A 24,083-nucleotide genomic window follows, 5' to 3' on the forward strand; every position below is an offset into this window, starting at 1 on the left:
CTGTCACTCCCACACAAATCCCTCACACATTCCAACACGACACACACACGCACGCACACACACACACACACACACACACACATACCGACACAACACAAACAAACATGCACACACACTCATAATTTGCTGCTGCTACTCTGTTCTTTATTTTATTATCTATCCAGATGCGCAGCCACTTTACCCTGCCTTTATGTACATATCTACCTCAGGTACCTCTGCACATTGATCTGGTACTGGTATATAGCTGGTACTATATATAGCTCCATTCTTGTGTATTCTATTTTATTCCTCTTGTGTTGGTTACCATTTTAAAATGCTGTTATTATTTTTTAAACTCTGCATCATTGGGAAAGGTTCGTAAAGTAAGCATTTCACTGTAAAGTCTATACCAGTTGTATTCAGCGCATGTGATAAATAACATTTGCTTTGATTCTGATTTGATAGCATGATGCAGCCAACACTATGCTTGAAAATATGGAGAGTGGTACTCAGTAATGTGTTGTATTAGATTTTCCCCAAAACATAAAATGTTGTATTCAGGACAAAAAGTTAATCGCTTTGCCACATTTTTTTGCAGTATTACTTTAGTGCCTTGCTGGAAACAGAATGCATGTTTTGGAATATTTGTTTTCTGTACAGGCTTCCTTCTTTTCACTCTGTCAATTAGGTTAGTATTGGTAACTACAAGGTTGCTGATCCATTCTCAGTTTTCTCCTATCACAGCCATTAAACTCTAGAACTGTGTTAAAGTCACCATTGGCCTCATGGTGAAATCCCTGAGCGGTTTCCTTAATCTCCAGCAACTGAGTTAGGAAGGACGCCTGTATCTGTGATTTGGTGTATTGACACCATCCAAAGTGTTCAAAGAAATATTCAATGCCTGCTTTTTTTTAACCCATCTAACCAGGTGCCCTTCTTTGTGAGGCATTGGAAAACCTCCCTGGTCTTTGTGATTGAATCTGTGTTTAAAATTCACTGCTTGACTGAGGGACCTTACAGATAATTGTATGTGTGGGGTACAGAGATGAGGCAGTCATTACAAAATCATGTTAAACACTATTATTGCGCACAGAGTGAGGCCATGCAACTTATGATGTGACTCGTTAAGCACATTTTTTACTGAACTTATTTAGGCTGGCCATAACAAAGGAGTTGAATCCTTATTGACTCAAGACATTTCAGCTTTTTATTTTTTATTAATTTGTAAAAATGTTTAAAAACATAATTCCATTTCACATTATGGGGTATTGTGTGTAAGCCATTGACAATTTTTTATTTATTTCAGGCTGTAACCCAACAAAATGTGGAAAAAGTCAAGGGGTGTGAATACTTTCTGAAGGCGCTATAGATATAAACACACACGGACTCATGCACGCACCTACCCACATGCAGACACAAACAGACACACACACACACACACACACAGACAGACACACACACACACACACACACACACACACACACACACACACACACAGGTCCACTCACCGCATAGGCATTTAATATGAGCTGGATGACATTGCCTGAGTCATTGGACAGGGTGCCCACAGTGGTCCCAGGAATCAGCTCACTGTAGTTCTGTCAAACAAAGAAATCATTCAATACATTTGAATTCCATTGTAAGTCAAAACATGTGAACGTGAAAATTGGTGCAAGCTTTCCAAAGACACTGTAAATCAAATGTAATTGGTTGATTGATTGGTTGGTTGGGTGGCTCAATTAATTGTTACTGACCTGGTAGAGGGGCACCACGAGACTGGTGACGGCAAAGATGAGGTTGATGTTGTTCTCTGACATCTTCTCTGTGATCAGAGCCAGTGACGGGTAGTCCTGGAAGAGGAAGAGCAGAGTGAGGAGTTTCAAACACATGAGCACACACACGCACGCACACACGCACGCACGCACGCATGCACGCACACACACACACACACCACACACACACACAACACACCACACACACACACAACACAAACACACACACACACCACACACACAACACACACACACACACACACACACACACAACATACACACAAAGCGACACATGACCCGCCACCCGACTGACCATGATAGTAGACAGCTTTACATGTTCTCTGAGTTGAGTGGCACTTCCCGTCATTGGGCCTGCACAATACCCGCCAGGCGCCCATCAAGCGCCACGTGGGTCTTGGCCATCGTGGTGAAGATCAGAGGTAGAGGCACCCTGACGCCAACCGAATCTTCTCCTGAGGTTGACCAACAGAGGATGGAAGTAGTGAACAAAAATGGTAAGAAAGATAAAGAGTAAGACACTGTGTGTGTGTGTGTGTGTGTGTGTGTGTGTGTGTGTGCGTTTGTGTGTTGTGTGTGTGTGTGTGTGTGCTGTGTGTGTGTGTGCTGATGTGACGCTTACATGCCTTCACGATTACACACGGCAGCCTGTATAATGGCGTCAAAGCCTCCCTCGGGGGCATCTCTGTTCCTGGACACGATTTGTTTCTTCACCTCCTCAGTGAAGCGGCCCACCTCCTCAGTCAGAGACAGCACATGCTTGTAGCCAAACTGGGGCAGGCAGGTGGTGTTGATCCTGCCAATCAATGAATTCATTAAATAATCCATCAGTGAATCAATTAATGAATCAATCCATCCATACATCCATTCACCCCACTGTTCTATTTATACAAAGAGGGAAAAATGGTTTACATTTACATCCGTGGAGGCTCCTCAGAGGATGAAAGGGAGGACCATCCTCAGTGAATGTCATACATTTTTTAAAGTGAAATATTAAAAAGTTATCCTTTTTAGATAAAACTATATTAAGTATATTCATGTCACTAAATAATTGAGTAAAACACACTGTTTTGCAATGAAGGTCTACAGCAGCCTCAACAGAACTCTGTAGGGTAGTACCATGGTGTAGACGGAGGACAGCTAGCTTCCGTCCTCCTCTGGGTACAAAACCTAGGAGGTTCATGGTTCTCACCCCCTTCCATACACTTACACAGTAATTATGACAACTTCCGGAGGACGTCCTCCAACCTATCAAAGCTCTTGCATCATGAACTGACATGTTGTCCACCCAATCAAAGAATCAGAGAATGAATCTAGTACTGAAAGCATAAGCTACAGCTAGCTAGTTGTAACGATGTGCAGTGAGAGTAGGAAGCAAGTTTAGGGAGTGAGTGTTTTAATAAATAAACACAACATAATACAAAATAAGAAACACGAACAACGCACAGACATGACACAGGAACAGAAACAATAACGCCTGGGGAAGGAACCAAAGGGAGTGACATATATAGGGAAGATAATCAGGGATGTGAGGGAGTCCAGGTGAGTCTGATGAAGAGTAGYTGCGCATAATGATGGTGACCCGGTGTGCGCCATAACAAGCAGCCTAGTGACATAGAGGCCTGAGAGGGAGCACAGGTGACAGTACCCCCTCACCGACGCGCGGCTACTGCCGCAGGACGCCGACCAAAATGACGATCCCGGGGATCAGGAGCGGACCYGTCACCTCTTCTGAGGCGCGGGAAACCTGTCAGTCTGGCTGAGACGCGGGAGCATGGCGACCTAGAGCGCCGGAGAGAGAGCATACGTGACGGTACCCCCTCCCCGGCGCGTTCGGCTCCAGCTGCAGGACGCCAACCAAATGGACGATCCCGGAGATCAGGAGCAGACCAGTCACCCCTACTGATATGCGGGAACCTGTCGCTGGCTGGAGTGCGGGAACCTGACAGACCGGCTGTGGCAGGAGAGCCTGGCGATCCGGCTGAGGCATGAGAGCCTGACGAGCCGGTGGAAGCAGGGGAGCCTGGCGATCCAGTGAAGGTATGAAAGCCCGACGAGCCAGCCGAGGCAGCGGATTCTGGCAATCCAGCTGAGGCATGAGAGTCGGACGAGCCGGCGGAGGCAGGGGAGCCTGGCGATCTGTCTGAGGCATGAGAGCCTGTAGCAGCTGCCAAACACGACGTCATTCCTACCGAAAAAACTCCCTGATGCTTCCCTTAGGTGAGGCGTTATTCTGTAATGATGTGCGCTGAGAGTCGGGAAGCAAGTTCAGGGAGTGAGTGTTTTAATAAATAAACACAACATAATACAAAATAAGAAAGACAAACAATGCACAGACATGACACAGGAACAGAAACAATCTTTTATTTTTTATTTTATTTAACCAGGTAGGCCAGTTGAGAACAAGTTCTCATTTACAACTGCGACCTGGCCAAGATAAAGCAAAGCAGTGCGACAAAAACAAACGTACAGTAAGGAGGTAAGGCAATAAATAGGCCATAGTGGCAAAGTAATTACAATTTAGCAATTAACACTGGAGTGATAGGATGTGTAAGTGAAATGACTTGGTTTGCAAAAGAAGCAGAGAAAACAAAAAACAAATATGGGGATGATGTAGGTAGGTGGTTGGATGGGCTTTTTACAGATGGGCTGTGTACAGCTGCAGCGATCGGTAAGCTGCTCTGACAGCCGATGCTTGAAGTTAGTGAGGGAGATATAAGTCTCCAACTTCAGTGATTTTTGCAATTCGTTCCAGTCATTGGCAGCAGAGAACTGGAAGGAAAGGCGGCCAAAGGAAGTGTTGGCTTTGGGGATGACCAGTGAAATATACCTGCTGGAGCGTGTGCTACTGGTGGGTGTTGCTATGGTGACCAGTGAGCTGAGATAAGGCGGAAGGAGAGTTTACCTAGAAAAGACTTATAGATGACCTGGAGCCAGTGGGTTTGGCGACTAATATGTGGCGAGGACCAGCCAATGAGAGCATACAGGTCGCAATGATGGGTAGTTTATGGGGCTTTGGTGACAAAACGGATGGCACTGTGATAGACTGCATCCAATTTGCTGAGTAGAGTGTTGGAGGCTATTTTGTAAATGACGTCGCTGAAGTCAAGGACTGGCAGGATAGTCAGTTTTACGAGGGTACGTTTGGCAGCATGAGTGAAGGAGGCTTTGTTGCAAAATAGAAAGCCGATTATCGATTTAACTTTGGATTGGAGATGCTTAATGTGAGTCTGAAAGGAGAGTTTACAGTCTAGCCAGACATCTAGGTATTTGTAGTTGTCCACATATTCTAAGTCAGAACCGTCCAGAATAGTGATGCTAGGCGGGCGGGCGGGTGCTGGCAGTGATCAGTTGAAGAGCATGCATTTAGTTTTACTGGCAATTAAGAGCAGTTGGAGGCCACGGAAGGAGTGTTGTATGGCATTGAAGCTCGTTCGGAGGTTTGTTATCACAGTGTCCAAAGAAGGGCCAGATGTATACAGAATGGTGTCGTCTGCGTAGAGGTGGATCAACGAATCACCAGCAGAATCACCAGCAGCAAGAGCGACATCATTGATATTTACAGAGAAAAGAGTCTGCCCAGAGATTGAACCCTGTGGCACCCCCATAGAGACTGCCAGAGGTCCGGACAACAGGCCCTCCAATTTGACACACTGAACTCTATCTGAGAAGTAGTTAGTGAACCAGGCGAGGCAGTTATTAGAGAAACCAAGGCTGTTGAGTCTGCCGATAAGAATACGGTGATTGACAGAGTCAAAAGCCTTGGCCATGTCGATGAAGACGGCTGCACAGTACTGTTTTTTATCGATGGTGGTTATGATATCGTTTAGGACCTTGAGCGTGGCTGAGATGCACCCGTGACCAGCTCGGAAATCGGATTGCATAGCGGAGAAGGTACGGTGGGATTCGAGATGGCCAGTGATCTGTTTGTTGACTTGGCTTTCGAAGACCTTAGATAGGCAGGGCAGGATGGATATAGGTCTGTAACAGTTTGGGTCCAGGGTGTCTCCCCCTTTGAAGAGGGGAATGACCGAGGAATCTCAGCCAATACGAAAGAGAAGTTGAACGACTAGTATAAGGGGTTGCGACAATGGCGCCGGATATTTTAGGAAGAGCAGGCGTCCCAGATTGTCTTTGCCCAGCTGAGTTGTCAGGTCAGATTCTGCAGCTCGTTTCAGACATTCAGCCGTCTGGTTTGGTGGAAGGAGAGAGCGAGGGGGGTGGAGAAGCTGGGGGGTTGATCAGTCTGATGTGTTCTGAGAGATAGAAGTGTTGTATCGGTCTGATGGTCTGGGAGATAGGAAGTGGCTTTAGTCGCTGGGTTTGGAGATAGAGAGCTGTTTTATCGGCTTGGGCTATCTGATGTCTGGTGAGATTAGCAACTTGCCTGTTTACCGTCTGATGGTCTGGACAATGACTGGAGCTCGGTTTACCGGTCTGATGGTCTGGATCTGAGCTGTTTATCAGGATTTGCATTAGGTCTGACGAGATGGAAGCTTCTGTAATCAGGCTCGGTACTGGTGGACCTGGAAGCTGTTTATCGGTCTGATGGATCTGGACGATAGAATAGACTTGTTTATCGGCTATCTGCACTGAAATGTCTGGAGATAGAAGCTGTTTATCGGTCTAATCTGAATGGTCTGGAAGATAGAAGCTGTTTTATCGGTCTGATGGTCTGAGATAGAAGGCTGTTATCGGATTCTTGATTGGTCTGAGATAGAAGCTGTTTATCGGTCTGATGGACCTTGGAGATAGAAGCTGTGTATCGGTATCTGATGGCCTGAGATAGAAGCTGTTTATCGGTCTGATGGCCTGAGATAGAAGCTTGTTATCAGGTCTTGATGGCCTGGACGATAGAAAGCTGTTTATCGGTCTGATGGCCTGGACGATAGAAGCATCTGTTTATCCAGTCTGATTGGCTTCTGGAGGTTGCTGGCGAGGTGCAGAGCTGTGTTGCCGCAGTAGGGTTGTGTGGTTAGTATCCCAGGTTGGAATAGCATGGTGCCAGCAGTTGAGAAATGCGTTACTGAAAATTTCTCCGATATATCTGTGATTTTCGCTGGTGGTGAGGACAGTGGTAGTTTCTAAGCCTCAGGTCCTCGTGCGGTGGGTATATGCGCACGTTCAGGTTTAGTTGCCACTGTGTTCACCAGTTATGCAAGGTGTGTACTCATTGTGGAAACCACGTGTAGTGTGCGCAACATGCATTTTTTGTGCTGGTCAAGGGCGAGTCAAGTTTGGAGTGTACCAAGATATAGTCCTTAGTTCAATTTTTTTTTGAAAGGGGCAATGCTTATTTAAATGGTGGAGTAAGGCACTTTTAAAGACGACAACACAGGCATCCTCTACCGACGGGTTGAGGTCAATATCCTTCCAGGATACCCGGACCAGGTCGATTAGAAAGGTGTCACGTTCCTGACCTGTTTTTCTGTAGTTTTTGTATTGTGTTAGTTGTCAGGACGTGAGTTTGGGTGGGCTGTCTATGTTTTTGTGTTTCTATGTGGTTTATGGGTACCTGATATGGTTCTCAATTAGAGGCAGGTGGTTTTCATCTCCTCTGAATTGAGAATCATATTTAAGGTAGGTGTTCTGTTCATATGTCACTCGTATTGTTGGTTGTGGGGGTTGTCTTCCGTGTCTGTGTATGTTGCGCCACACGGGACTGTTTTCGGTTTGTTTTTGTTCGTTCGGTTTTTGTGTAGTCTGTTTTTTCCGTGCCGTGTTTCGTTACATGTAAGTTCTTACGTTCAGGTCAGTCTACGTCGTTTGTTGTTTTTGTCTCTATTTCAAGTGTTCTTCGGTTTTCGGTTTTGTTTAATAAATATCATGTCAAGTTACAACGCTGCGTTTTGGTCGAATCCCTGCTCCTCCTCTTCGGATGAAGGAATTCCGTTACAAAAGGCCTGCTCGCAGAAGTGTTTAGGGAGCGTTTGACAGTGATGAGGGGTGGTCGTTTGACGCGCGGACCCATAACGGACGCAGAGCAATGAGGCGTGATCGCTGACAGATAGTGGTTGAAAACGCACAGAGGTGTAATTTAAGAGGGCAAGTTGGTCAGGATGATATCTATGGAGGGGTTGCGGCCATGTGTTGACGGATTTGGGGTCTGAAGACGTTAGCATAGTAGGCTCCTTGATCGAATTGTGTGGATTGTGACGGGCATCTAAGCTTAGATTGTAGGAATGCGGCCGTTTACAGAACCACCCACCCTAACCGGTAGCCGAAAGCAGCGTTGAGTTCGAGGCAGAGTACAATTACTAAATGAGGAGATCCGTGGGACATGGGATAGACAGCGTATTGTCAGGGAGAAAGGACACTGGGGCTCACGATTGGGGTGAATACTCCGCCGCGGTCTCGGAGGAGGAATGTGCAGGGTCGCCAGCGACGACGAACCCAAGGAGCGCTTGGTTCCACAGGCTATGCAGGACTCGGGCAGGCTCAAGGAGACGTGGCTGGAGCGCCTCGTGGTGCGAACAAGCATTACCCACTGCGCCAATACACAATGTCTCTTGGCCACTTCTCGCACGCTGCGGCCAGTTGTCGACAAGAGCTAGGTCACGTAGGCTTGGGGCCCCAAAGCGGCATTCGGTAGGAGACCTGCGCCCAGCTCTGCATCACGCTGCCAGCCTAAGACCGTGGGAGTCAGACGCGAGTACGGGGAGCGCCGTGTTTTGACCGCAGCTTAGCAGCGCACGGGTGTCTCCCTGTTGGTGTTGTCCATTCAGCCCGGTGCCAGGTTATTGTGCCCACTCGCTGCCCCGCCCACTCGAGCTTCTACGGTGCCTGGAGTCATTGGGCATGCTGCTCTAGAACGCTATGCGCTTTCATGGAGAAGCCCGGTGCCTTCAACACAGGCTGGTGCTCGCCAGTGTGCGTCCAATCTCGCCTTGGCCATTAGATTGCACCTAGACCTTCAGGGGGGCGGCTCCGCCAAATCTTTTCTTCTGGTTTCACGGTTTCCCCGGTTCGCCTCACATAGCCCGGTTGCGGAGTTTATCTCCAACCTCCCGCACTGGTCGGGCGATGTGAGCATACTAACACGGAACTGTTAGGGTAAGGCTTGGGCAGTGCTCTAGTGCTTTCAAGGCGAATGCCACGTCACGACTGCTGTCTCATCTCTGGCTTCCGGTTATCTCATCCCGGACGTTCCTAACCGCTCCCCGCCCCAGCCAAGCTTACCACCAGTGGCTCATAAACCATCCAGCCACCTGGCTTTCCACAGTGCGTCTCGCAGATTACGCCTGTTTTCATCCTCACGCACCTACTTCCTGTTGGTTGCCGTTGCTCTTCGCAGTCACTTTACAGCCATCAGTGCCTGCCTCAGTTACCAGGCCCCACGCAACTAATGCTCACAGTCTGTTGACGTCTACTAAACACACCTAGTACGCCCTGTACACATGTTCCTCTCTCTCGCTCGATACTCGTCCTGATGTGCGTGCCCTTCAGTCACCAGACAATGTCCCTAGCCGCCGCGGAATGCACCCATCGCAAGTTCCTGCGGGATAAGGACCCGAGACGCATTCCGTCCCCAAGAGTACGCGTCCGTTGCAGAACCTTCATAGATGGATGCCCTGTCCCATAACTCCCACCCGCAAATAGCCTATGGAAGTTCCCTGCGTGTGCCTGAGGGTAGTCTAGACAACTCGCTACCCCACGGGAAGGATTGCGCTCCAGGTGTTCTCAGGGCACTCACGAATAGATCCATAGAGCTCCTAGTCATCCGTCTGCCTCATAACTCAGGCCAGACACCATCACTCGTACTGCCTTCCTAAGTAACCTCTCATCCTTGACAGCCCATCCCGTCGTCACTCGCCCGAGACCCAAAGCGATACGGCAACTACCCTCGAGCTCAGTGACGGCACCCATGGCGTCAAGTGGCCCAGTCGTCCGCGCATCCTGAACCAACCGACCGTCTCCCCGTTATGAGCGCCGTCTGCCAGCCAGCTCCCGTCTGCCCAGTGCCGTCTGGCCCATCCCATCTGATCCCAAGACGCCGCTCTAGGCACCATCCGTCCTGTCCCGAGCCCCATTACGTCAAGCTCGCCCGAACTGCTCCCGCAGGCCGTCAGAAGCAAACCGCTCTCGCTGCAGTCAGGAGCCGTAGAGCCATTCGTCGAGTCAGGAATTCTGCCAGAGCTGCCAACCAGACAGGATTCTGCTCAAGGCCGCACTCACACCAGACAGGATTTGCAGGAGCCGCCACCAGGACAGGATCTCCAGAGCCTACCAACCAGACAGATTGCCTCAAGACCCACCAGGCACAGGATCTTGCCAGAGCCGTCAGCGGAGCCATGAGCGTCCAGAGCCGTCAGCCGCCTATGAGCGTCCAGAGCGCCAGCCAGCCAGAACCAGCCAGAGCGTCAGCCAGCCATGACTAGCCAGAAGCCGTCAGCCAGCAAGGATCCGCCAGAAGCGTCAGCCAGCCAGGATCCGCCAGAGCCCAGCCAGCCAGATTTCGCCAGAGGCCAGCCAGATCGCAGAGCCAGCCAGCCAGAGTCGCCAGAGCCAGCCAGCAGGATCACTCTTGGTCCGGTGCTGCTCCTAATGTCCCGGTGCTGCCCCTTGTCCGGTGCGTGCCCTTGTTCCCGGTGCTGCCCCTTGGTACCCGGTGCTGCCCCTTGTCCTGCTGAGGCCTATTATTTTAGGTGGGGTACTTGGAGGTTGGTCATTGGGAGGGCGAGATAAGTTAAGCTGGGAGTGGCTATGGTGACCTGCGCCTCAAGGCCTAAGAAGCCACCACCTGGTCAGAATGCCTACCCAGACCCTGTGCCCCTAGACTTTGTGCTGGTGCGCCCGGAGTTTCGCACCTTAAGGGGGGGGTTATGTTTCACTCCTGTTTTCTCGTCTAGTATATTATGGCTTTGTGTTTGCTTGTCAGGACGTGGTTTGGCGTGGAGTCTATGTTTTGTGTTTCTATGTTGGGTTTGAGTGAGGTACCTGATTATGGTTCTCAATTAGAGCGTGGTTTTCATCCTACTACTCTCAGACTTGAAATCATAGTTGAAGGATAGGAGTCGTTAGATTCCTACCATGAAGTTAAGGTTATAAAGTGTTGATTCGCTGCGTCTCAGCGGTAACTCTATGCGTTGTCTGTATGTGATGGCGGTAGACCTTACACACGGGTAAGCTGTTTTGGCATGTGAGTATAAAAAAACTCTGTTGTTTGTTCCGTTCGTTTCGGGCCGGATTTGAGTTTCATGAGAAGTTACCGTTTGTATCAAAGCTTGTTCTTTGTACGCTTCTATACGTAAAAATGTGATAAAATAGTTCTTGACACACGTTCAGGTCAGTCTACGTCGTTTGTGTTTTGTCTCTATTTCAATGTGTTGCATTCGTTGTTTCGTTTTGATTTACGTGTTTTCGGTTTTGTTTAATAAATATCATGTCAAGTTACAACGCTGCGTTTTGGTCGAATCCCTGCTCCTCCTCTTCGGATGAAGGAATTCCGTTACAAAAGGCCTGCTCGCAGAAGTGTTTAGGGAGCGTTTGACAGTGATGAGGGGTGGTCGTTTGACCGCGGACCCATAACGGACGCAGGCAATGAGGCAGTGATCGCTGAGATACTGGTTGAAAACAGCAGAGGTGTATTTAGAGGGCAAGTTGGTCAGGATGATATCTATGAGGGTGCCCATGTTTACGGATTTGGGGTTGTACATAGTAGGCTCCTTGATAATTTGTGTGAGATTGAGGGCATCTAGCTTAGATTGTAGGACGGCCGGGGTGTTATTAAGCATATCCCAGTTTAGTTCACCTAACATCACGAACTCTGACGATAGATGGGGGGCATTCAATTCACATATGGTGTCCAGGGCACAGCTGGGAGCTGAGGGGGGTCTATAAAAAACGGCAACAGTGAGAGACTTTTTTCTGGAGAGATGGATTTTTAAAAGTAGTAGCTCAAACTGTTTGGGCATAGACCTGGATAGTAGGACAGAACTCTGCAGGCTATCTCTACTGTAGATTGCAATTCTGCCCCCTTTAGAAGTTCTATCTTGTCGGTAAATGTTGTAATTGGGGATGGAAATTTCAGAACTTTTGGTGGCCTTCCTAAACCAGGATTCAGACACGGCTAGGACATCAGGGTTGGCGGAGTGTGCTAAAGCAGTGAATAAAGCAAACTTAGGGAGGAGGCTTCTGATGTTAACATGCATGAACCCAAGGCTTTTCCAGTTACAGAAGTTAACAAATGAGAGCACCTGCGGACGCACAGGGCCTGGGTTAACCTCCACATCACCAGAGGAACAGAGGAAGAGTAGGATAGGAGTACGGCTAAAGGCTATAAGAACTGGTAGTCTAATGCATTCGGAACAGAGAGTAAAAGGAGCAGACTTCTGGGCATGGTAGGATACATTCAGGGCATAATGCACAGACAAGGGCATGGTAGGGTGCGAGTACAGTGGAGGTAAACCTAGGCATTGAGTGACGATGAGAGAGGCAATAACGCCTGGGGAAGGAACCAAAGGGAGTGACATGTACAGTTGAAGTCGGAAGTTTACATACACTTAGGTTGGAGTCATTAAAACTCGTTTTTCAACCATTCCACAAATTTCTTGTTAACAAACTATAGTTTTGGCAAGTTGATTAGGACATCTACTTTGTGCATGACACAAGTACATTTTCCAACAATTGCTTAGAGACAGATTATTTCACTTATAATTCACTATAATCACAATTCCAGTGGGTCAGAAGTTGACTGTGCCTTTAAACAGCTTGAAAAATTCCATAAAATGATGTCATGACTTTAGAAGCTTTTGATAGGCTAATTGACATAATTTGAGTGAATTGGAGGTGTACCTGTGGATGTATTTCAAGGCCTACCTTCAAACTCAGTGCCTCTTTGCTTGACATCATGGGAAAATCAAAGAAATCAGCCAATACCTCAGAAAAACAATGGTAGACCTCCACAAGTCTGGTTCATGCTTACGAGCAATTTCCAAACGCCTGAAGGTACCACGTCATCTGTACAAACAATAGTACGCAAGTATAAACACCATGGACCACACAGCCGTCATACCGCTCAGGAAGGAAACGCGTTCTGTCTCCTAGAGATGAACGTACTTTGGTGCGAAAAGTGCAAATCAATCCAGAACAACAGCAAAGGACCCTGTGAAGATGCTGGAGGAAACAGATACAAAAGTATCTATATCCACAGTAAAACGAGTCCTATATCGACATAACCTGAAAGGCCGCTCAGCAAGGAAGAAGCCACTGCTCCAAAACTGCCATAAAAAAGCCAGACTACGGTTTACAACTGCACATGGGGACAAAGATCGTACTTTTTGGAGAAATGTCCTCTGGTCTGATGAACAAAAATAGAACTGTTTGGCCATAATGACCATCGTTATGTTTGGAGGAAAAAGGGGGAGGCTGCAATCCGAAGAACACCATCCAAACCGTGATGCATGGGGGCGGCAGCATCATGTTGTGGGGGTGCTTTGCTGCAGGAGGGACTGGTGCACTTCACAAAATAGATGGCATCATGAGGTCGAAAAATTATGTGGATATATTGACGCAACATCTCAAGACATCAGCCAGGAAGTTAAAGCTTGGTCGCAAATGGGTCTTCCAAATGAACAATGACCGCAAGCATACTTTCAAAGTTGTGGCAAAATGGCTTAAGGACAACAAAGTCAAGGTATTGGAGTGGCCATCACAAAGCCCTATAGAACATTTGAGGGTAGAACTGAAAAAGCGTGTGCGAGCAAGGAGGCCTACAACCTGACTCAGTTACACCAGCTCTGTCAGGAGGAATGGGCCAAAATTCACCCAACTTATTGTGGGAAGCTTGTGGAAGGCTACCCGAAATGTTTGACCCAAGTTAAACAATTTAAAGGCAATGCTACCAAATACTAATTGAGTGTATGTAAACTTCTGACCCACTGGGAATGTGATGAAAGAAATAAAAGCTGAAATAAATCATTCTCTCTACCATTATTCTGACATTTCACATTCTTAAAAATAAGTTGTGATCCTAACTGACCTAAGACAGGGAATTTTTATCTAGAATAAATGTCAGGAATTGTGAAAAACGGAGTTTAAATGTATTTGGCTAAGGTGTATGTAAACTTCCAACTTCAACTGTATAGGGAAGGTAATCAGGGAAGTGATGGAGTCCAAGTGAGTTTGATAAAGCGCAGGTGCGCATAATAARGATGGTGACAGGTGTGCTCCATAACTAGCAGCCTGGTGTCCTAGAGGCCTGAGAGGAAGCACACGTGACACTAGCCCTGCAGTGCAAATGTGGTGAGTAGTTAACTCAAAGAGAAAGACAATATTTAAACAGTTTTGAACAAATACATTTCTTTAAAAATGAAGGAGAAGCAAGAGAGAGAGAGAGATTGAGCTAGCTATATTTTGTTGTATTTTTTTCACTTTCACTTTGCTAGTGAATCCAGCTAGCTAGTTAAGCCTACTCAAACACCAGGCTCAAACAGAGAGGGATGCTATGTTAGTTAGCTGGCTATGGCTTTCCAATACTGGAACTCTTCAAGTCAAGGTTAGCTAAACTACTTGCTGACTGCACACTGTACTACATTATTGTAGCGGGTTTCCTAGCTAGCAGCTACATTGCCTTGCAAAAGTATTCATCCCCCATTGTGTTTTTCTTATTTTGTTGCATTACAACCTGTAATTTAAATGAATTTTTATTTGGATTTCATGTAYTTTTGCCAGCAGCATACCACCCTGCATACCACTGCTGGCTTGCTTCTGAAGCTAAGCAGGGTTGGTCCTGGTCAGTCCCTGGATGGAAGACCAGGTACTGCTGGAAGTGGTGTTGGAGGGCCAGTAGGAGGCACTCTTTCCTCTGGTCTAAAAAATAACCCAGGGTAGTGATTGGGGACACTGCCCTGTGTAGGGTGCCGTATTTTGGATGGGACGTTAAACGGGTGTCCTGACTCTCTGAGGTCATTAAAGATCCCATGGCACTTGTCGTAAGAGTAGGGGTGTTAACCCCGGTGTCCTGGCTAAATTCCCAATCTGGCCCTCAAACCATCACGGTCACCTAATCCCGGTTTATAATTGGCTCATTCATCTCCCTCCTCTCCCCTGTAACTATTCCCCAGGTCGTTGCTGTAAATGAGAACGTGTTCTCAGTCAACTTATCTGGTAAAATATTGGATAAAAAAAAATGGACATACACAAAATAGTCCAAATTGGTGAAGTGAAATGAAAAAAAGAACTTGTTTCAAAAAGTTCTAATAAATAAATAATGGAAAAGTGGTGCGTGCTTATGTATTCACCCCCTTTGCTATGAAGCCCCTAAATAAGATCTGGTGCAACCCATTACCTTCAGAAGTCACATAATTAGTTCAATAAAGTCCACTTGTGTGCAATCTAAGTGTCAGTATATATACACCTGTTCTGAAAGGCCCCAGAGTCTGCAACACCACTAAGAAAGGGGTACCACCAAGCAAGTGGCACCATGAGGACCAAGGATCTCTCCAAACAGTTCAGCAACAAAGTTGTGGAGAACTACAGATCAGTGTTGGGTTATAAAAAATATCCCAAACTTTGAACATCKCACAGAGCAGCATTAAATCCATTATTAAAAATGAAAAGAATATGGCACAAGTTTTTTTTGTCTGGTCACAGACAGCTGATTTGTTGTGTACTGAAGTCCACAAGCAAAGGGAGAAGGCGAGAGGAGGAGAGTGTGTAGATGCGAGAAGGAATTATGCAATGAGCAAAATGTTCATGCTGTAAGTATGTGGCTGCTATGAAAGGGAACTGTGTTTCCATGTGATCAGAGGTGTATTCATTCTGCCAATTCTGTTGATGCAGGCAAGAGTGTGCAAGGCGGTATTAAACGTGTCACTCTCTGTCACCTTAATTACTCAAATTGTTTCTCACGACCTGTGCACTTATGTTGTAAACGTTCATTGATATGCTAGGTTGTAACGACCTCATGATGGGTATAGGGAAAATTTGAGTATCATAAACCTATCAATGTGAATGGAATATAAATGACAGTCATCCAATATGCTACAATAGAAATAAGGCCATGCTCATWAAAAAAATGGCGTCCTCTATCATCTCATTGATTTACAGTGCATTCAAAAAGTATTCAGACCCCTTGACTTTTTCCACATTTTGTTATGCTACAGCCTTATTCAGAAATGGATTCAATCATTTTTTCCCCTCATCCAACCAACACACAATAGTCCATAATGACAAAGCAAAAACAGGTTTTTAGGCATTTTAGCAAATGTATTAAACATACAAAACTGAAATATCACATTTCCATAAGTATTCAGACCCTTTACTCGGTACTTTGTTGAAGCACCTTTTGTAAGTGATTACAGCCTCGAGTCTTCTTGGGTATGGTGCTACAAGCGTGGGAGACCTGTATTTGGGGAGTTTCTCTTATTTCTCTGCAGATCCTCTCAAACTCTGCCAGGTTGGAAGAGCAGTGTTGCTGCAAAGCTATTTTCAGGTCTCTCCAGAGATGTTCGATTGGGTTCAGGTCCGTGCTCTGGCTGGGCCACTCAAGGACATTCAGAGACTTGTCCRGATGCCACTTCTGCGTTTTCTTGACTGTGTGCTTAGGGTCGTTGTCCTTCAATGGTGCAGAAATGTTTTGGTATCCTTCCCCAGATCTCTGCCTCCACACAATCTTGTCTCGGAGCTCTACGGACAATCCTTTCGACCTCATGGCTTGGTTTTTGCTCTGACACACACTGTCAACTGTGTGACCTTATCATGTCCAATCAATTGAATTTACCACAGGTGGACTCCAATCAAGTTGTAGAAACATCTCCAGGATGATCAATGGATACAGGATGCACCTGAGCTCAATTTCGAGTCTCATAGCAAAGGGTCTTGTGTTTTTTATTTTGAATACATTTGCAAAACATTCTAAAAACCTGTTTTTGCTTTGTCATTATGAGGTATTGTGTGTAGATTGATGACGGAAAAAAATATTGTATTCATTTTAGAATAAGGCTGTAGCGTAACAAAATGTGTAAAAAGCACTGTACATATGCACTGTATACAGTACTGTTCTAGTAGAGAGAGAGCGAGATGACGTGTGTGAGAGAGGGAGAGAAAAATAGATGATGTGTGTGAGAGAGGGAGAGAAAAATAGATGACGTGTGTGAGAGAGGGAGAGAAAGAGAGATGATGTGTGTGAGTGAGGGAGAGAGAGATGACGTGAGGGAGAGAGAGAGAGATGATGTATGTGAGTGAGAAAGAGATGACGTGTGTGAGTGAGGGAGAGAGAGAGAGATGACGTATGTGAGTGAGGGAGAGCGAGAGAGAGAGAGAMGACGTGTGWGAGTGAGGGAGAGKGAGAGAGAGAGAGAGATTACGTGTGTGAGTGAGGGAGAGAGAGAGAGATGACGTGAGGGAGGGAGAGAGAGAGAGTGTGAGGGAGAGAAAAAGATAACAGGAGTGTAAGGAAGCAAAACCTCAAACCAGTGAAAAGTTCAGCTAAACCAGGGTGGAGACAGCCAATCTTGTAATCGCTCCTTAAACCCCCGTCGAGATCTCTGGATTACTTGTGTCTGACTCCTACACGCTGACTAAGCATCATCACCCACAGAGTCTCAGAATGACTCAACACCAACAGCTAGCTTTTATACATGACAGTTTAAAGGCACAACCTACAATTTCAATAGCCTGACCTTGCCACTGTTTGGTGAGAAGAAGGACGGGGCTGGGGAAACATAACCACTCTCAAGTTTAAAGAGGAAGTCATACAAGGACTGATAGTGCTTGGTGTTTTGTTGAGAGAAGGGTGCAAATGGGTGTCAGAGCTTTCCTTTTCCTTATTGTAAGATATATATTCCCCATTTTAATGTCATGAACCTGTTTAAATTAAGGATAAACTAAAACAAAGTTATCCCTAGTTTAATAACCCTGGCTTACCCGTGACAGGGGTTGAGCAGGGCCTCCTTGGGGGAGATGTACATGTAAGGCGACAGTGGCTTGTCCACGAAGGCTCCGAAGCCCATGCGCAGGTTGCTGGTGGTGCGTCCCATTTCCTCGGCCAGGCCTTTCCCCAGGGTGCGGAGGCGGAACAGGTCATCGTTCATGGAGAAGGACAGGTCCATGAGGTAATACAGGTCCACCGGGTAGTCCTCCACCTGGCGCACCTTCACTGTGAACCGCTTGGAGTCATCTGACAGGGGGAGAGGTGGAAATTTGGGATGAGCTGGTCTGAATGTAATAACCTCATCGGGTCTCATGTAATAATATCACCTGGTCTGAGGGTGATGTGGTATCAATCTAATAATCTCACTTGGTCTGAATGTGTAATAATCTCACCTGTTTTGAGTACAATAATTCCACCTGTTGTCAGTGTAATAATCTCACCTGGTCTGAGGGTAATAATCCCACCTGGTTTCATTGTGTTAATCCCACTTGGCCAAAATGTAATAGGCATAATCTCTTTTGATCTGAGTGTAATAATCTCACCTGGTGTTGGTCTAATAATCTTACCTGGTCTCAGCCTAATAATCTCACCTGGTCTGAGGGTGATGTGGAGTCTCTGAGGTTGGATCTGCGTGGCGTCGGCCGTGTCTCCGGCTGCCTTGTTGCTGAGGGGACGGTCCTCCTTCACCTGCAGCTTGCTGGTGGGGAACTCAAGGGCGGCCGGGGGAGTACAGCCCGCCACCAATAGGTTACGCTTCAGGTCACAACGAGACGAGCCTGCCACCCCCTGCCCAAAGTCCTGATGGAACAATCCAGGAAGTTAGTGAGAGAAGCAGGAAGTTTTAATAATCTCTACCCTTCCCTTCAAAAAAGCTAGAAGTAGCAGTTATAACACAGCCTATGTGTTGTTTGTGGTAGGCCATCTTGTTTTTAGCCAGGCCATGGAGGTGAAAGGGCAAGTCCTGACATGCCCCATGCCATAGAAGGGTTGTTTCACTTTGATATTTGGATTAGAAATGGTGGAGAGAAAAAAAGAGAAAAAAAAGCCTCTTATAGTAAATGACTTGCTACTTAATATAGACCACATAGAGAATTCCAAAAATCATATTTTTTATATGAATAAATGCTTGCTAAAGTGCCAAAATTCTTCATTTTGACATATCCCTAKGTCAACCTGTATCACTTCTAGGAAGATTTTAACCCACTAAATCCCAAAGTATCTCAACATTTCACATCATTGTAAGGCCCTAGTCATTTTGTTGCTTTGACAAAGTCATTTCTAAAGATTACTATTTATTTCATGTGATTAGTGAATCCATTTAAGTGTGTCCCTCATTTTAAGGTCAACCCTGTTACATGAACTGAACTCTCGTTTTAAAGGGATACTTCGGGATTTTGACAATGAAGTCCTTTATCTAGTTCCCCAGAGCCAGAAACTCATGACTACATTTTTTATGTTTCTGCATCTGGTATGAAGGAAGTTAGAGGTAGTTTTGTGAGTAAAAACTAACTAGCATGCTAGRAGTTACCATGGACTTCCAGTCATTGTGCTCACGCTAGTTATCAATTGCGCTAACGCTAGTTAGCAACTTCCTTCAAACAGAGAAATAAAAAATGTTATCCATGAGTTCATCTGACTCTGGGGAAGTAGATAAAGGGCTTCATTGCCAAAATCCTGAAGTATCTCTTTAATACGGTGAAACGATTCCTTTTAAAATATTTTTTTCAAGAGAAACACTGAACATCTAATAATCAAACCATAGAGTAAAAGGTGAGCTATTTTTGGCCATTTCTGATGGTTTGTGGTGGAAAACTGAGTGGGCCGAGCATAGCACGTCAACCCTGTTACCCATAAATAGACAGGCTAAAACTGTTTTAACAATTTCACATTATATATATTTTTTAGCTTGCATTCAATTGCCACTACCTGCTGCACACAACAAGCTTAAATTCCCCCTGTCACAAGTGGATTCATGGCTGATTTAAGAAGAAATAGTTAACCCTGTTACGGTCAACCCTGTTACTTTATTTGGCACTTGATAGGCACTTACTATAGTATTTTTTTTATTTAACATCTTGAGATGTGAAAATGTGTTTTTTATGAGGTTGAACATGTTCTCTTTCTGACACAAAGTAAACATTTGGTCAATTCAAGTCTTTTTGACCCTGTTACACTTCTCAAAAAAACACATAATTGGTGGAGCAACCCAGAAATATAATCATAGGGATGAATACATGGAGAAAATTAATAAACATTTCAAGGAGGAAGGGAGTAACACATGCCAGGGAATTGCCAAAGTGCAGTCCCCATCCATTGCCATTGCCCTTAACTACAGTTACAACACTATTCTGTGGCTCAATTTCCTTGATGTCAATCATCAGATTGATTACAACATGTCCAAACAGGAGTCATCTGCGTGCCACAAGACTGTGTTAGCTTTCTGAGCTAAGCCTAGGCATTAGCTCAGGGGAGCTAGCGCCCATCTTTAGGTCATAGGCAAACCACCTCTGTTACACAGATCAGTGATCCCTCAGGAAAGGAGAATTGAAGGAGATATCAGGGAGAATTTAAACCCACCTCTTGGGAACACCACGCACAAGTAGGATGTACAGCCAGACACTGCTTACATGTGCTGGCCCCTCGGGATGTACAGATGTTGGAACCTGAAATGACAGTAGAGTCACTCACCAAACTCTACGTAAACATAGCATGTAGACACACATGCACATACGCGCACACGTGCACCCACATATGCATAGTATACATACAGCAATCGTACATATATAAATGTGCAAGGGCACACACAAACAAAAAGTCCTACAGGAATCATGCAGGAATTCTACCCTTTGTGAAGGTGTCCTGCAGGAATCCTGTACGATTGACAAACTCCCCGATGCTCCTGCAGGACTCCTGCAAGAGTATGACGTCCTGCTGAAATGTTGAAATTCTTGCAGGACCATGACAATTCCTGCAAGAATAAGTAATCTGTGGATCATCTGTGGATCTGTTGGGGKAGTATGCAAATTGGAGTGTGTCTAGGGTTTCTGGGATAATGGTGTTGATGTGAGCCATGACCAGCCTTTCAAAGCACTTCATGGCTACAGACGTGAGTGCTACGGATCAGTAGTCATTTAGGCAGGTTACCTTAGTGTTCTTGGGCACAGTCACTATGGTGGTCTGCATAAAATATGTTGGTATTACAGACTCGGACAGGGAAATGTTGAAAATGTCAGTGAAGACATTTGCCAGTTGGTCAGCGCATGCTTGCAGTACACGTCCTGGTAATCCGTCTGGACCTGCGGCCTTGTGACTGTTGACCTGTTTAAAGGTCTTACTCACATCGGCTGCAGAGCGAGTGATCACACAGTCTTCCGGAGCAGCTGGTGCTCTCATGCATGTTTCAGTGTTATTTGCCTCGAAGCAAGCATAGAAGTAGTTTAGCTCGTCTGYTAGGCTTTTGTCACTGGGCAGCTCTCGGCTGTGCTTCCCTTTGTAGTCTGTAATGGTTTGCAAGCCCTGCCACATCCGACGAGCATCAGAACCGGTGTAGTACTATTCGATCTTAGTTCTGTATTGACACTTTGCCTGTTTGATGGTTCACCGGAGGGCAAAGCGGGATTTCTTATAAGCTTCCGGGTTAGAGTCCTGCTCCTTGAAAGCGGCAGCTCAAGCCTTAAGCTCAGTGTTGCCTGTAATCCATGGCTTCTGGTTGGGGTATGTACGTACGGTTACTCTGGGGACGACGTCATTGATGCACTTATTGATTAAGCCAATGACTGACTCACTCTTTTACCTATGCTTCTACCATATTTATTCAGAATCTCATCAATATTCTTTCTCCTAGGAATCATATTTATTGCACAGTGCTGGTGAAATGGACAATCAAACACACCCGCTGTTCCTGCATTGAATAATAAACTCCTATGCAATCAGATATCTTATGCTTTATGTCCATTATTTTAAGGATGAGGAAGGGATCCCACAGGTTGTTCTACAGGAAAATGGCCCTGAAAATATTTCAGAATTACCTTCAGGAATCTTATCTACAGGATATCCAAAAGGATTGGGGCCATTTTGCTGTAGAACAATTCCTTCTGGTAGCCCTCAGGAAAAGTGTTCTTGAAGGACTTCCTGCATGATTCCTACAGGAAACTGGCCCGAAAATCCTACAGGAATCCTGCAGAATATTTATCCTGCAGGATTCCTGTAGGATTTTTCATGCAGGATTCCTGTAAGACTTTTGTCAGGGTGTAGATAGCCTACAGTAATTCGGTGTGTGTACATGTGTGTGTATGACTTAAGACACCTTTTTAATAAATAGTGATTGTCTGGGCGATCAATCGAACACTTTGGCATGCTTATTGAACCTCAAGTAATGGACACACCTGCACACAGACCGCATGTACACACACACACACACACACACACACACACACACAACACACCACACCACACACACACACACACACACACACACACACACACACACACACACACACACACACTATTAACTGATACTGCAATTATGACTTATGGTCCTCTTACTAGCAGAATGCTAAGCCTATAATTCCCCTTTGTCATCTCATCAGGTGGTAAGGGGTCATAAGGGGAAAGATGGAAACTAGAGGCCAGTCTCAAACAGTCTGGGAGAGCACGGAGAGCTACGTGGACAGATTTAGACTGATTACAACAAAACGAGTTTGGAGTTAACATTTTTTATCCATTTATCCAGTTATGATTAATTTAGTTTAATAAAAAATATAATGATTTTCTATATAAAAGCATAAATGATGATACTGCATCTATTAAATGTCCTTATTTGTAACGATATTCCATTTCATGCGACCATTTAGAAACTACAGTGTCTAACTTGTATTTCTAGCTCTAGTCTATTTCCCTGTCTGAACTGCGTTTTGCGCCCTCTCTCAACAATTATGAATTATTACACCGCTGTCAAGATGCAGCAACGGCACACCGCTAGAAGTAGCACATTTACATCACATAGTTCAAACTTACCCGAACATCAGTAACTGCAAATAAAACGAAATAACCTATCCAAAGTTTAGTCCTTTGCGTTATGTGAGTAGGCCTACCCATCTTGGCGTGGGTACTTTGTCAGGACGCACGGCGCAGGCGTTTGGCAAGACATTTATTTGTGACTAGTTTAAATACCCCCCTCCCTTCCGCCTTCGCTCAGTCTGCGATCCGATACAACTCCAAATAGGTAAACTCAAAAGCACTGTTTTCCTCTGTCTGGAAAGTCATAGCCTACTCTACAACGAGGTGTGGCGTTTAAGGGCTTTAGAGCAAAAAAACACAAGCATTTTATGCCCTTTTCTTATCCTTAAATAATATTAATCCGAATGTAGGCCTACCAGTCAATATACAATTGTTATACACATTTTAGAACACTATGTTTTCATGTTTAAGCTTTTGAAAGAGTTTTTGTTGAATATGTTGAATATTTGTATTAGGCCTATCATAGCTATATAAAATAATGTTTCTGATTCTTTGTCTCATCCGCAGCTCCATTAGTCCAGTAGACTTCTATTTAAAGGTGATACAGTTTCCTTTACTACTACAGTATATAATTTGCACTATTTTGTTGCTGTTTTTCATGTAACACACACACACGCAGTTCTGCAGTTATATTCAGAACTCTGTCCTCTCATCTCTCTCTCTCTCCCCCAGTTAAGACAGAGCCTATAAACAACAGTGAGACTGACTTCCACAAAAGCAACATTAGACAGTCCTGCAGGCAAAGGTACCACCACACATAGTTTCAGCCTCTCATTCCTCCCTTTAAAATGGAGCCTAACAGACACGCATAGCAGTACTCACAGATGTTGTTGGTACCAGCCATATTAAAACCAACTATCACCAAGTTGACCATTGCAGACATTCGTTTCCCTTTACACAATACACATAAGCTGTTCGTTGTGACGTCACCATTACTCTCACTCTTTTACCTATGCTTTCTACCATATTTATTCAGAATCTCATATTTCCTTTCTCCTAGGAATCATGTTTTATGCAGTGCTGGTGAAATGGACATCAAACACCCGCTGTTGCCGCATTGAATAATACAATTCTATGCAATCAGATATCTTGTGCTTTATGTCCATTATTGTAAAGGATGAGGAAGGGATGCCCACAGGTTGTCCTACAGTACAATGTCCCTGAAAATATGTTTGAATTACTTCAGGAATCTTAGCTACAGGATATCAAAAGGATTTGGGGCCATTTTTGCTGTAGGACAATCCTGCTGGTTGTCCTTCAGGAAAATGACTATCTGCAGATTCTTGCAGGATTGTTTCTTGAAGGACTTCCTGCATGATTCCTACAGGAAACTGGTCCGAAAATCCTACAAGAATCCTGCAGAATATATATCCTGCAGGAATCCTGTAGGATTTTTCATGCAGGATTCCTGTAAGACTTT

General features: G+C 45.4%; 1 pseudogene; it reads right to left on the reverse strand.

The window, feature by feature from the left end:
- LOC111978584 (integrin beta-3-like) overlaps positions 1 to 24,083 on the reverse strand; it is a 42,495-nt pseudogene that overhangs the window by 17,571 nt on the left and 841 nt on the right.

The sequence above is a fragment of the Salvelinus sp. IW2-2015 genome, linkage group LG18, assembly GCF_002910315.2.
Source record: "Salvelinus sp. IW2-2015 linkage group LG18, ASM291031v2, whole genome shotgun sequence".
Lineage (NCBI taxonomy): Eukaryota > Metazoa > Chordata > Actinopteri > Salmoniformes > Salmonidae > Salvelinus > Salvelinus sp. IW2-2015.